The sequence below is a fragment of the Hippopotamus amphibius genome, chromosome 10 (genome assembly GCF_030028045.1).
Source record: "Hippopotamus amphibius kiboko isolate mHipAmp2 chromosome 10, mHipAmp2.hap2, whole genome shotgun sequence".
Classification (NCBI taxonomy): Eukaryota; Metazoa; Chordata; class Mammalia; order Artiodactyla; family Hippopotamidae; genus Hippopotamus; species Hippopotamus amphibius.
The window spans coordinates 56,880,259-56,894,087 of record NC_080195.1 but is presented as its reverse complement, the minus strand read 5'-3'; the positions used below and the strand labels follow the sequence as shown (position 1 = coordinate 56,894,087).

The 13,829-nt window shown below is 33.9% G+C and overlaps 1 protein-coding gene across 1 annotated transcript in view; it reads right to left on the bottom strand.

The window, feature by feature from the left end:
* ZBTB20 (zinc finger and BTB domain containing 20) overlaps positions 1-13,829 on the bottom strand; it is a 769,337-nt gene that overhangs the window by 442,679 nt on the left and 312,829 nt on the right. The window contains exon 5 of the mRNA XM_057696835.1: positions 5,538-5,611. The gene's annotated coding sequence lies outside the window, so the exon portion shown is untranslated. The remainder of the gene's footprint in view (positions 1-5,537; positions 5,612-13,829) is intronic.

Sequence of the window (13,829 nt, the reverse complement as noted above, 5' to 3'; positions counted from 1 at the left end):
TTCTTTCCTGAGCACCCAGTGGATAGTATAATAAGTTTTCCCTATCCATTGTTGTCTTGCTTACCTATTAGCTCTTCTCCTGGACTACAATTTGTAATTTTGTAATTATTTGCTTACTTATTTGATGTCTAATTCCCTTAGAAGACTACAAATTTCATGAGATCCCAATATATTCCTAATACTAAGCATGATTCCCAATATTAAGCATGATTAAATAACAGATTAATAATTCTATCGTGATATATTCTATAGGGTTGAGAAATGTTAATAATTAAATATGGACTCTATCCCTAAGAATTTGCTTTTTAGTAAAAAAAAAATAAGGCACGCCCATAAATATTCGTTAAAAATATAGGAAGTAACTCATGTCTCAAAAGAAGTGTAGGTGGGTGCTAAATTGGGTTTTTAGGCTGCTGTAACAAATTATTACAAACTTGTTAACTTAAAACAATATAAATTTATTCTTTCACAGTTTTGAAGACTAGAAGTCCAAAATGAAATTGTTGGCAGGGCTACTGTAGGTGCTAAGTGAGTTTGGTAAGTAGTAGAGAGTGGATTATCTCTGCCTAGGTGAGGGAGAGAAGGTTTAATGGAATAAATAGCATTTAAAGTAGCCTGGAAGGATGGATTAGATTTGTGTATGGAAAAACAGAATGATGGCTATTGCAGATAACAGAAACAATACTAATAAATGTGGGTGAGGAAATTTGGCCTGAGTGTATGGTATATTAAACCATAAAATTAAGTCAGAAATGGGGATAGAATTAGATTTCAGAGTGTCATGAATATTGGTTAGGAATTGTTTGGTAATTAATATAGAATATTAAAGTTTTGTCTGAACAAAAGTGACATGATCTTAGGGCTCCTGCTTCATGAAACCTAATGGGGGAGTAGTGTTTAGGATGAATGGGTCTCCCCTCCATGTTTCTCCCACCTAGGAGATTAATACACATGAGAGAAGATGAAAACCTGATGAGAACAGAGGTGCCAAAAAGGGAGAATTATTGACCACTTATTAGATACTTGGGGGGATAGGAGAGGCAAGAATGAGATATTTTGAGTCAAGATGACCTGGAGAATTGGGGTGAAGAAAATTAGGATAGTCAAAAGGAGAATGATTTTTAACTAGGAGGATGATTACAATTTTGACATACTGATTCTGAGAAACTGGTGTGATATCTATATAGCTGAATATTTAAACAAGGAAATTGGAAATACAGGACTGTAGTTTGGGACTTAAGATATAAATGTGTGAGCTATCAACAGTGAAATAAAGGAAGTCATACAACCCTGCAAAATGGTGTTAAATCATGGGAAAAGTATGCATGTGGAATTTGACAGACATATTCACATCCTATCTCAACTATTTACCTTTTGTATGACCTGGGACAAATTGCTTAATTCTTCCACTTTCTCATTTGCCAAAAAAGGGGGAAATAATATTATCCCTTAGGATTACATGAGTTGAGTATTTAAAAGACCCATTATCTTTAGATCTGCTTTCATATTTTGGTGGCATGATTCCCAGTAAGAAATGTATTTCTTTCTCAACCCATTATCTTAAAAATATGTAACACACTCTTTTTATAAACTTTTTTTTCTTTGATTTTGCTTCTTAAAAGCATGTTGACTGGACTTCCTAGGTGGCGCAGTGGTAAAGAATCCGCCTGCCAATGCAGGGGACACGGGTTCGAGCCCTGCCCTGGGAAGATTCCACATGCCACGGAGCAACTAAGCCCGTGTGCCTAAAAAAAAAAAAAAAAAAAAAAAAGCATGTTGACTGTGATCCTCTAATCTGATTTCATAACCTATGAATGAGTGGCAACCTGTACTTTGGAAAACACTGGCCCCAACCGGCGTTCTATACTCAAATCACACCATTACCATTGTTTCCTCAACTTCCCCATGCTTAGGCTGCTTGTTAATATGATATTCCTTGGTGGTCTAGAAGAAGTGGTAACCATTTATTACTTCTACTACAGCCATAAAATTTTGTCTGTAAGAAAGATGTATCCATTGTCCAACTAGAATATGAACTTCTTTATGATAGAAAATAGGTGTTATTTATCTATATATCCTGGTAAAATTATTTGCTCATAAGAGGCATGGAATACATTTTAATCCATTATTATAAAACAAGAGAGAAAAGGTCTGAGGAGAAAGCTTGCTGAGCACCTACATCCAGGCCCTGCTCTGGCATCCTCATTCTCCAATCTTCCCTTCTTCTCTATATGCCAAAGTTTTCATGAAATGTTTTAAGGCAAAACAATGTCTCCTTGTTTGGGACACAAAGACTTAGGCCACCAATTTTTTGTACACAGTGACTTGAGTTTCTTCATGGTGGGAGGTGGGAAGGTCTGGAGGGGATAAATACATTTGAGAAAGAAACCAAGAAGTATCCAGGACTTAGCTCTGGGTAAAATAATAGAAAAGTTCCTACACTGGTCTCTTTGGATTGCTAAATGACAGAATCCAATAAAGGAAACCTGAAATAAATTACCAGGGCAAGTAATTCATTTTAAATTATTAAAGTTTATTTCAATTTTTTCAGACTCTGAGAAACTTTTCTCTGATGGAAATGACCCCTCTGGCAACAATGACATTCTGACAGCATGCATGACACACCCTCTTGGGAAGTCTGAATTCCACATCACAATGGCTCTGTTCAGATTACTGGTTTCATCTTGCCTTTAAGCCCAATTAAACAATTGAAGTTTCTAATGGTCTTCTGTCCACTTTGTAAATCATCATAAAGAATATTAAATCAACCACATAAATTTGCCTCTTTGTGACTCAATGCACAACCAGAGACAAAATATCAAAATCCATAATAAAAATAACTTTTTGATAATAATAAATGCTTTTAGAATACCCTCTATATATGAATTCTGGACTAGCTGATAGAGGGGACCACAGTTCAATGGGTCTCAAAAGATGAGCCTAAGGCATTTGTTCTTCAGCAAACACAGCTCAGACCCTGAGTGTAGAGGAAAGATCAAAGCCTCAGAGTCTAAAACTGTGCCTACTCTCAGGCCCAGATGTCTAAGGATGATTTGCATTGGTGATCAGTATGGTTTGGGTAGCCTGCATGCCCTACCCTGGGCCTCAATTTACTTATTTCAAATGGAATGATTAGACTTTTATTTCTTATATCCTTTATACCTGTAATGCTTGATGATGCTCTACCCTTAAATCCCTTTCACCTCAATCTTTTAATCTTAAAAAATGTGAAATGTGTTTATAAAGTTCTTTGATGTCCCTAAATGTTATTCAACATGATAACAGTACAATTCATGAAGCCTAAATTTTATCATTTTAGCTTTGCCTCAGAGGCCAAGTTTTATGAGAGCCTTAATTTGCATCACCAGAGGCTAATTTAATAAAAATGAAGGGACCCCTTTTAGAAATAAATTAAAATTGGTGGAGGAGGGCAGATAACTTTATGCAAAAAAAAAACCCAGGAAACTAAACTTAGAAGGGGTCTAATGGTTCTGAGTTCTAAAGAATGCGGTGGTCTTATTTGTGCTGAGAAACTGGTCCTGGCTTTTGACACACTTACAGTAGAAGTTTCTAATGGCAATTTCTCAAATCTCTGGCCTCTTGGCCCAATACCTTTTGTACCATTTGCCCCATTTTCTTGAAACACAATCTACTGCATAACAATTAGACAAACAGGTACAGAGCGCCAGCCATCCTAGAGTCCGGTAGATTTATCTTTGGAGACAACTTCAGTGTAAGGGATGTAAGACACAAACAGAAAACTAGTGAAGACCACTTCACAGACAAAAAGGATGCATATGAATGGGCACTTCCCATTCTGGTTAGGAGAAAAGAAGCCTGCAGTCAAAGAAGAGAAAGACTAGGAGGCTGATGCCTAATGTTATATGGTGAATAGTAGGTTTGTCTCTGACAAATTCCTTTATAATTATTTTCCTGATGGTCAAAAACTTTATTCAACCCATCTTCACAATAAATATTCTCTGAATGAATGAATCCTAAAGTTCTGACTTAAATTTTCTAATTGTACTAATAACAACAGTTATTTCTTGATTACTATTATTATGCCAAGCACTGGGGATTACAAAAATGAATAAGAAATAGACCCTGATTTTAGAGACTTTACTGTCTATGGTTTTGGACTGTTTTAGTTAGGACAAAAATAACAATAACCATCATTTATTCACTCATTCCAGCCAGGCACTGTGCTCAGTGGGCAACATATATAAACTGCCAAAGTTCTCCCCAGTTCACCAGATACCCTGACAATGAAGTGATTTTGCTCTGTCCATGTATCATCTCTCAAAAAAAAAAAGATGGGCATAGCAGGATTTCAGACCATAGACAGAGATATTTAAGCAACGTCAGAACTGTCCACAGTAAACATACAAGAAGTGTAGTCAATAATGAAAAAGTGCAGTAAACCAAAGTGAAAAATGGAAGAAATCATCTGAATCACCTTTAGTGTACTCTGTCGAGAGGCACTGTGACACTCTGAAAACCAAGATGTGGTATACCCCCCATCGGGCATTCCAACAATGACACAAGGAGATGAATGCTATTTAAGTGTTTTAAGACCCTCTAGCAAAAGACCTCGTAACACATTAAATTGTGAAACTTAGGAAGACATCATAACCTTCTGGATTTCATTACCAAAATGTACATTTTGATCTAAAATTAAAAAAAAAATAACATTGCATTTCCTTGTAGTATTTCATAACCTTTGAGTGCAGCATTAAAACGCTTTTCTTTTTTCCCCCACCAACTATAAGCTTCTGTTTTCTTACCCTGGGCGTCTGAATCTTTTATATGCTTGGGTTCTATTCACTGCCTGTTATTCAGACATTGAAATCCCAAATGTTAATTGTTCTTCCAAGTACATTGACAAAACAGCAGCTAAATAAGGGTAGACCAGACTGTGGTAGACTCTGACATGCATTTATGGAACAATGGGGCTCTGAGAGACAGCCTTGTAGCTCACGGGAAGACATAAGATGTGCTATTTTGACTGCTTCATAGCAGAATGGGGAACACACGCACACAAGGGAATTATGCATTTTACTTAGTTTTGCCCAAAGTCCTCAAGGCAACAGAATCTTGTGATGTCATCATGAACTTTCTTTCTCTCCATTTACATTGACACAAAGGCTAAAAATTTCTAATGACATCACAAAGGAAAAAGGAATCTACTTTGATTCCATAAGAAATCTGTTACCTTCAAAGAGACTTGTACCAAAATGTAAGACTCCTTCCTGACAGGGTGTATGTCACTGTGCTGATGCACGGTGGGTGACACCCTCCCTAAAGCAATTCAAACCAGCCAAAAGAAAGGATTCACAATTCAGGTTGGATAAAAAAGACATACTGAATATTGAGCCTTACAAATTTTCTTTTTTTAAAGAAGGAAATCATTTAAACATGTATATCTTCAGGGATATTCAAATTTTTACTCATGTCTGGTTACTATGTTACCAATGTTTTTGTCCTTTTTTGAGTTGGTCACAAAAACACAGAGGAAGGTAGAGGAAGCTTTCACTTACAGGAATGCAGTGCAGCTCAATCTTTTGTTTTTAAGGTGCAGTGATTTCAGTCTCTAAATGTAACTTCAGGCAGTCTGAAAAGAAACAGGTTAAAATCTCTTTCAGTTATAATTGGTATTTCAGATTTAATTAAAAATTAAACTTTCATAATGTTTCACCATCCAAAGCAATGCATTATCAGTCAAGCGTGGCTTTTTTTTTTTTTTTTTTTTCTGTTAAGGAAAAAAAAAAAACCCTCTTCCCAGAGTAGTTTTTTAATGAAAAGAAAAGGATCTAAAGAGGAAAAAAAGCAATTGTGAAAAACAAAATATGCCGCCATGTTAAGGACTTCATAATGATATGACTAGAAACTCACTGTTTCTGAATTTTACCTATATCCTGATTTTTTAAAAAAAACTCAAACAATTTCAAAGCCTAGAGATTACATAAAATGTTATTTCAGAGAAAAAAGAAGAAAATCTACAATCTGAATACACATATTAAAGGGAAATTATAACTTCAAATAAAATTGGAAAAAAAATGTTAGATCTACTACTTTCAAATGACTGAATTGGTGGTGGGGCAAATGGTGAAAGAGAGGTAAAGGAATATTTTTGCAATACAAATGCCCATTGCAAAGTATTGTGGGTTTAATGCACTTGAGATCACATCATATTGTATAGCCTGCCACATGCAAGCACTGCTGTTTGAAGCAACACAAGCAGACCATCAGGATTTGAACCAGCCCTCTTGGTTTAAAACTTTAAATGGATTTGAAAGATACCTATTTTTAATCTTTGAATTAAGAGTCCAGGCATTAAAATAAAAGTATGTCATAAATATTTGGGCTTAAAAAGTCATACTAATTTTTTCAATCCTTTCTTTCTTTATACAACACCATCTATAAATAAGATAATAGTTAAAAAACAGACGGGATTAAATCATCCCTATTTTTAGCTTCAAATAACTGACACAACAGGCTTAGAAAAATATAGCTTTTTAGTGTAAAATGGAGATAATACAATTATCTTTCTTTTACTTTACAGCATGGCAGTACATTTTTTATATATTTGTAGCACTAAATGTGGTATGTTTATGTCCATCTTCATATTAATGCAAGGTAATATTTTAATATCTCCATATATGAGAGTATGATCATAAATCAGCCCTGAAATTGCATCTATTTTTAGAAAATGCATCTAGTTCTTACTTGCGAATTCTACTTTCTTTTTCCCTTGGATTATATAGAGGAATATTTTGGGTATTGTGCCTATTTGATGCATACAGATTTCAAGTTCAAACTGGTTTAAATTCACTAGATCTATCCATGAATGGATCAAAAGAAAAAAAAATCAGTGACATTGACTAACTAAACTTTTCCCCTGCTTCTTATATGCCTGAATTAGACTAAAAATGCACCAGTGTAAAGACAGAAATTATGGAGGCGTCACCAGGGACAACTGACTGAGAGGAGGAGAGTTCACATATTTCCTTATAAGGCAACAAAACATTCATAAAAGAAACTGACAAAAATAACTCATGCTCAGAAATAATATGGAATCACAACAATCCCCAATAAATGATTCAGAAATATAAAAACTGCCCACCTTTATACAAATCTGAATCATCAATTGTTATTGTTCTACTCTCGGATCACATAGGGTTAGTGAAACTGATTCACTGTCTGGTTCAGACAAGAAAAGGTGATGGAAACTAGGCTGCATATTTATATATAAACTACTTAACTGACAACTAGCAGTTCAATTTAATCAGTCAGATTTCCTTTTCCTTAATTCACCAGATGTTGAGTGAATTGAACTCTTAGTTCAAAACAATAAAGCAGTTTCTATGAATAGAAAGTCTACTAAGTTCCATTCTCTTCTCATGTCATTCCTCTTTCTCCTCTTTGACCTTTCTCTTCCCTTCTCTGTCTCTGCCTGTTTCTTCCCTACTTTCACTTTCTTCCTTATTTATCTTTCCCCCCTTGGTGAGGGTAATGAAGCTCAAAAATAACATCTTGTATCCTGTTGAGGGAAACTTGGTCACAACTATCCTTCCAGATGACAAACTCATTCTTAAATGTCTGTTTCCCAATCCAAAGAAAACAGAGCAATTGAGAAAACAGAGACGCAACATCGCTTACCACTACCAACATCACCACTTTTAATTCCCATGCTATATTCATCACAAGGAGAACTGAAGTTTATTTACGTTATCCCCTAACCTCAAATAGGACCACAAATAAGACTAATAACAGGACCATTTTGTGGCACTCAGGCAAACGGCTGGGCAAAACAGATGGATCTTACTTTGCGCCAGGACTCAAAAAATGCAGTCGCCAACTCACTGTTGGCGACTACATATCTTGGCCCAAAGATGGACCTGGAAGTGGCACCAGTTGTCTTTGATATGAATACTGTTTCTATTCATATCTGCCTCATGAGAAATCATTAACTCTGTTACTGTGTAGTGGGGTTAAGTATTGGGTAGAAACTGTTTGGAAGATTGGTCATCAAGAAAGTGAAATATTCTGAAGGCACGTCAGATTAGATTAAGGAGCAGAGAAGTTAGTACTGGAACCTTATTTTTGGCACTATTGTCTACTTTTCAACTTCCTGTTTTTTTCGCGTTCAGTACTGTACACTGAACCCATTCAAAATACTAGATGTCCAGAGTACATGTCATCAATAAGAATAACTTGTCCCTGACATTTCAGGTTCCAAAATCTGTTAAAATTTTTCAAGTTATCTGGATCAACCTCAGCCATTATTAAAATTGACAAGAAATGTCAGAGTTCTTTAATCAAGACGGAACTATGTAGGCTTTATAGAATACAGTCAACACCCAGTGATGCACTGGGGAACAGCTCAGTAATCAATGCAAATTACAACGCCCGGAAGAATGCTTCTCTTGGCAGAGACCCTTCAGCAAAAGAGTTGTACATTCTGCACTAGTTAAAGATTTCCGAATGGCTTTCCAGAGAAGTAGCAAATGCATTATATTACAGTAACCCATCCTTTAGGTCACAAGGCCAAAAAACAAAGCCCCAGGCAATAAAAAACTGAAGAAGGGTGAGAAATTATAGATCTTAATACTGATTAGGAAAAAAGGACTCTTCTGACCACACTCTACGTTTTAAAATCCTCACATAGGTAGGAGTTTTAGATATCACCAGGCCACAGAACTTCAAGGAAAGAGCTACAAAGCACTCCAGTTTAGGAAGTCTGTGCTAATACAGGCAATTCTCTTAATGCTCTCCCAACTATTTAGCACCGATTGTATCTTGCTCAGATTGTTTTTGAGAGTTCCCTCACCTCTCTACGATTTATTCATTCTGACACTGTTCAGATTTGATTTTTAGGAGACAAGCCCTGTCTGTGGTCAACATAGAGAGCAAATTATAATATTTTAATTATTTCTCTTAGTCTTTTTTTTTCCTTTCCACTTAAAACATTTCTTATTGCAAAAAATTTCAAACATATGCCAGAGTAAAGAGTATAGTAAAATGAACTCCCCACCCCCAAAGAAAAGAATTTCTATGTACTTATCACCTGATGTCAGTGTTTTCTTCATCTATACTCTGACCCACTTTTTCTTCCGTCAGATCATTTCAAAGACAATCCCAGATGCCATATTATTCCATCCATGAATACGTTAGTATGTATTACTAAAAAATACTTTTAAAAGTAATAACAAATATCATTATCCCATATCAAAAATAATAGTAATTATTTAATGTTATTAAATATCCTCTGTCAAATTACTGACAAAAAAATTTTTTTAACAGCTGGTTAGTTTGAATTAGGATCTGAACAAGATCCACGCATTACATTTGAATCACAATTCCCCTTTAATCTATACATCTCCCATTCCTTTTTAAAATTTTAACTTTTAATATTGGAACAATTTCACATATATGGAAAAGTTGCAAAGATAGTACAGAGAACTCCCATATTCCATTCACTACTTTCTCCAAACATTAACGTCTTATGTAAGCATGGTAAATTTGTCAAACTAAGAAATTAATATTGATACAATACTATTAACTAAACTACAGACTTTATTTAGATGTCACCCACTTTTCCACTAATATCTTTTTTCTGTTCCAAGGATCTACTTCAGGATACCACATTGCATTTAGTTGCCATTTCTCCTAAATCTCCTCTGATCTGTGACAACTTCTCAGTTTTTTCTTGTTCTTCAAGATGGTTTTTGATGGTTTTGAAGAATAGGGGTCAGATATTTTGTGGAATGACCCTCAGTTTGAATTTGTCTGATGTTTCTTCATAATTAGATTGGGATTACAGTTCTAGAGAAGAATGCAAAAGAATGAAGTGCTCTTCTTACAATATCATATCAGGATGTCTATGTTACCAATATGATATCACTAGGGATCTTGGTCATTTGGTTAAAGGAGTATCCGCCATGTATCTTTTCTTACGTTTAATAAGCATGATTTCATTTTTCACAGTTTACTGAGGTATAATTATGTAACAAAATTCCCCCCTGTAAGTACAATTTAATGATTTTAAGTAAATTTAGAGTTCAGCAATCATCACCACAATCCAGTTTTACATTTTTGTTACCTCAAAAAGATCCTTCATGTCCTTAGACAGTCAACCTCCACTCTCATCCCTAGCCTGACAACAACTAATCTGCTATCTGTCTCCAAACATTTACCTTTTCTGAACATTTCCAATAAGTGCAATCACACAATATGTGGTTTCTTGCATGTGGTGGATAGCTCACTCACAATATTTTTCAGATTGATCCATGCTGTGGTGGATAGCTATAGTCTGTTCCCTTTTATTGATGAATAGTATGCCACTGTATGAATATATGACATTTTGTTAGTCTACTCATCAGTTGATGGACATGTGGATTGCTTCCAATTTTTTACTATTATGTATAATGCCATGTGCATTAGCAAATATACAAGTCACTCTGTGAATACATGTTTTCATTTCTCTTACGTAGATACCTAGAAGTGGAATTGCTGGGTCAGAAAGATAAGTTTATTTTAACTTTTAAGAATTGCCAAGCTATTTTCTAAAGAGGCTGTACCATTTTAAATTCTGACCACCAATGTATGAGGGTTCCAGTTTCTCTCCATCTTTACCAACACTTGTTACTCTGCCTGTCTTTTTATTATAGCTACAATAGTTGGTATAAAGTAATATCTCACTATGGTTTTACTTTTCCTTAAAGATAAATGATGTTGAGCATCTTTTCATGTATTTATTAGACAATTTTATATCTTCCTTGGTGAAATATCTATTCAAATATTTTGCCCAATTTTTCACTGGGTTGTTTGTCTTTTGTTTAATTGAAGAATTCTATATATATTATAAAAATAAAAATCCTCTATCAGATACATATTTGCAAATCACAAATCTTGCAAATATTTTCTCCCAGTATTTTCATTTTAGTGGAATCTTTCGAAGTGCAAAAGTTTTTCGTTTTGATGAAATCCAAATTAGCAAGCTTCTTCTTTTTTGTATCATGTTTTAGTGTCATATCTAAGAATTCTGTCTAACCCAAGAAAAGATTTTTCTCATTTTCTTATAGAAGTCTTATAGTTTTAGCCCTTCCATTTAGGACCATGACCCATTTTGAGTTAACCTTTGTGTATGGTGTGAAGTAAAGATCTAAAATCTTTTTATTTGTTTTTGTATAGTCCTAGCACCATGAATACTCATTTATATTTCATATAATGAAATCACTTACAATCACATTCCTTTGATCTCTATATCAGTACTGTACTCTCTTCCTTACGATAGTTTTTATAGTAAGTTTTAAAGCCAGGAAGGGTAAGTCATCTACCTTTGTTCTCCTTTTCAAAATTATTTTTATTGTTCTGGATCCTTTGCATTTTCACTTAAACTTCAGAATCAGCTTGTCAGTTTTTACAAAAATTCTTTATTCTTTTTGATGTTATTGTGAATAGAACTGTTTTCTTAATTTCATTGTTTGTTGCTAGTACAGGTATACCTCACTTTATTGTGCTTTGCTTTATTGCACTTTATAGATACTGCATTTCTTACAAATTGAAAGTTTTTTTGGCAACCCTGCACCAAGCAAGTTGAAATATTGCAAGAATTACCAAAATGTGATACAGAGATATGAAGTGAGCAAATGATGTTGGAAAAATGGCACTGGTAGATGTTGTGTGTGTGTGTATATATATGCATTCCTTAATATTCTCTACATACTTATTATATTTTCTGCAGATAAAAGTTTTACTGTTTAGTTTCCAATCTGAACGCCTTTGATTTCTTTTTTTTTCTGTTTATTTCTTTCTTTTGTTCTTTCCTTGATTTATTTCCTTTTTCTCTTTATTTTTCTTACCTTTCCAGACAGAAATTCCAGTACAATTTTGAAAAGAAGAGGTGAGATCTGACAACCTTGCCTCATTTCCAATTTTAGAGTTAAACCCATCAGTTTTTTATCTTTAACTACATTAGTTTAGGTTTTTTTCATAGATGCCCCTTATTTAGGTACAGAAGTTCTATTCCTAGTTTGTTAAAAGTTTCTGTCACAAATGGATATTGGATTTTTCTCAAATTTTTTGTGTGTATCTATTGCAATAGATATGTTATATTACATATGTTATATTACATAAATTGATTACTGGATGTTACACCAATCTTGCATTCCTAGGATAAATCCTGCTTGGTCAGATTATATAATAATATTACAGATTGCTGTATTTGGCTTGTGAATATTTTGTAGAGGATTTTGGTTTCTATATTTATGAGGAATATTGGTTTACTTTCCTAAGATGTCTTTGTCTGGATTTGGTCTCAGGATAATATTATTCTAATAGAATGAATTGAAAAGTTTTCCTTATTCCTCTATTTTTGGAAAAGTTTGTGAAAAATTGGTATTATTTATCCTTTAAATATTGGATAGCATACAGTGAAGTCACTTGCATCCAGACTTTTCTTTGTGGGATGACTTAGTTAATAATTCCATCTTTTTACTGTTATAGGTCCATTTAGATTTTCTATTTCTTCTTGAATCAGTTTTGGTAATTTGTGCATTTCTAGAAGTGATACCATTTTACCTAAGTTGTCTAATTTCTTGGAATATATTTGTTTAGTGTTACATTTTAATCTTTTAAATTCTATGGGGTTGGTAACGTCCCCTCTTTCACTTCTGATTTCAGTAGTCTGTTACGTCCTCTCCTTTTTCCTTGGTCAGGATAGCTAAAGATCTGTCAATTTTGTTTATCTTTTCTAAGAATCAACGTTTGGTTTCATTGATTTTTCTCTATTATTTTCTTGTTATATATTTCATTCATTTCTGCTCTAATTTTTATTATTGCCTTCTTGTTTAATAGAGTTTTGTTATATAATTATACTATATCTATGGTTACCTACATAATTATATTATCAGTGGTATTTATCTCTTTGGGTGTATTTCAATTACTGTTTGCTGTCATTTCTTTTTAGACTAAAGGATTTCTTTCCGTATTTCTCGTAAGGCAGGTCTGCTAGCAGTGAATTGCCTCAGTCTTTATTTATCATACAATATCTTTATTTTTACCTTCATTTTGAATAGTTTTGCTGGATATGAAATTCTTGATTGTCATTTTTTTCAATCTTTATTTCCCTCAGCACTTTGAATATGTCATCTCTCTGCCTTCTGACTTTAAATGTTTCCGATGAGAAGTCAATTGTTAATCATTGTGGTATCCCCTGTATTGAATTAATCTTTTTTTTCTCTTGCTGCTTTCAAGAATTTCTCTTTGGCTTTCTAAATCTGACTATGATGTGACTATGCATAGTTTTTTCATGTTTTTGATACTTGGAATTTGTTGAGCTTTTTAGACATGTAGATTAATGTTATTCATAATATTTGGCAAGTGTTTGGCCATTGTTACTTCAAATGTCTTCTTTCTTCTTTTTCTCTTCTCTCCTCCTTCTCTCCCACTACACATGTTAGTGTGCTTGATGGTCACAGATCTCTGAGGCTCTACTTATTTCTTCATTATGTTTTCCTGTTCTTCAGATTGGATAATTTCTACTGATTAATTTCCAGTTCACTGATTTTTTCTTCTGCCATCCCAAATCTGCTATCATGCCCCTCTAGAAAATTTTTTATTTTAATTAATGTTTTTATTTATTTTTTGTTTCTTTGTAAAAATAATTTCTATCTTAAAATTCTTTATTTGAATAGTAATTATAGTAATTTTATTTAATTAATATGATTTTGTTACTTATTCACACATATTTGTAATAGCTGCTATCAAGTCTTTGTCTGATAAATTCAACTTCTGCTCGACCCCACAACCTAGAGGTAGTTTCTATT